This window comes from Dipodomys ordii, unplaced genomic scaffold (assembly GCF_000151885.1).
Source record: "Dipodomys ordii isolate 6190 unplaced genomic scaffold, Dord_2.0 Scaffold37, whole genome shotgun sequence".
NCBI classification, from domain to species: Eukaryota; Metazoa; Chordata; class Mammalia; order Rodentia; family Heteromyidae; genus Dipodomys; species Dipodomys ordii.
Genome location: NW_012267253.1, coordinates 16,201,209 through 16,203,179, shown reverse-complemented (window position 1 = coordinate 16,203,179; position 1,971 = coordinate 16,201,209).

Here is a 1,971-nt window from a genome sequence, read left to right as displayed (position 1 = left end):
CCTGCGCCCGCCCTCGGGACGCGCTCGGGAAGCGCGGGAAGCACCGGCCGGGCGGCAGCGCGACCGCGGGTGTCCGGAGTGAGGGGTGAGACCCGGCGAGTGACGGCTGAGCGCTTTGGCGCGTCTGAAGCCACGGCAACTTCCTTCCAGATCCGCGAGGCCCGTGTGGAGTGTGCACGGGGCGGCTGGCCTCTGAAGCCCGAGGAGAGGAAGCGGGCAGCAGGGCCCAGGAGGGCCTGCGGCCCAGACCGGGCTCTGCGGTTCCTACTTGGTGACCTTTTAAACTACGGGTTAGTCCACGTCCAGTCTTGGGTCTGTGGGATGGAAACAGTCACAGTTACCAAGCCGGCTGCAGAGAAAGTCACCAGGTTTCTGACAATGAGAGACTGACAGCGAACTTCCCACCCTTTAGAGTAGACCGAAACGAACGGTTATTCAGCCCAGGGAACTTACAGCTTCCAAGAGGAGATTGCTGAAAACCCGAGGCACTTGGATGACTTTGAGAAATTGGGGCAACCTTCATCAGTCATTCACCAGAATGGAAGATGGCATCAGGACACACACACACACACACTCGGGACACTCAATGCTACAGATAGAAAAGCATTGTGAAGAAACGTAATCCAAAAAGTAATTGTGCCTTTCAGGTATTTACTAACCCAACCCCCCTTCTTCGGTAGGTATATAAAAGATGCAATGGGTTGCCTGTCCTACCATCTACATGAGCCATTCCAATGACATTCACCTTGCCACCACTTTGCCAGGAAGTCTTTTGGAAGATGCAGCTCCAGCAACAACCACCGCAGATTACTAAAGATTACTTTTTTAGACACACGTGTTCAGTGTGTTGGCAAGTCCTCTTAGGTCAAACCTTCAAAATAGTTTCTCTATCCCCCTCTTCTCATGTCTGGTGCAAACTGCATTGTCTTGCGTGGAAAACAATAATAATGTCCTAACAATCTTTCTCTGTTTTCTACCCTTCTCTTTTTCTCTATTTACAGCAAATAGCCAAGTAATACTTTAAAAGCTACATTTAAAATTTTCGTGAACTTGAAGCAATTTAGTGTCATCTCATTGCAATTCACGCAATATAAACCAGTTCTTACTATAATCTAAAGCAACGTCTTTCTACACTGACACCATTGATGTTCAGGCCAGAAAATGCCTGTTGTGCCAAACTGCCCCTGGCTGGAACTTAACTACAAGGATCTACCTGTTGTCCATAGCTCCTATTTCCTGTGACTCCCTCCAACTACTATGAACGCCTTGTTGTTTTCAAGACCTTTGCTTTTCTCCTTTTGCCTGAACCACTCTTCAATGGTTATCTTTGTGAGCTAGCTACCATACCATCACTTTCTTCAGATTATAGCTCAAAAGTCGTCATTGAGTTCTTTCCTAACCATTTTACCTAAAATTTCAACTCACAATACTGCACAGCTTCCTTTTTTTTATTCCTCCTGCCACTTCCTACATATACAGTTTATTTATTTTGCTTGCTTTAGTAAATTATATACTTCATCAGGATAGCAAGCCATTCTGCCTGTTTTAGACACTACTATGTCTCTAGTCTCAAGAATGCTCATGGAAAACATTTTCTTACTGAATGAGTAAACAAATTATGATATCTTCATCTTCATTTCTAATGATTGGACCAGACATTATGTAGGAAGAATGTGTCCGGTCAGTAAATAAGATATAAACAAAAGCTTCCTAAACACTTTGTAGAAAGAGATTGTCTTTTCTGGACATTGTTTCACCTAGAACAGCTGTAATCATTTTGTGACCATGAAGAAGTTTGTACCATATACAAATCTAATCCATTAGAAATACCATAGCATCTAACAAGTGCAGTTAGAACATTTGGCTAACCATGTTCACAAGAAAGGAAAGAAGGAAGAAAAAAATGAGGGAGGAGGGAAAGAAAAGCAGAACATTTCAATGTTTAACTCATAGTCTACCTTAAAGAAAAAT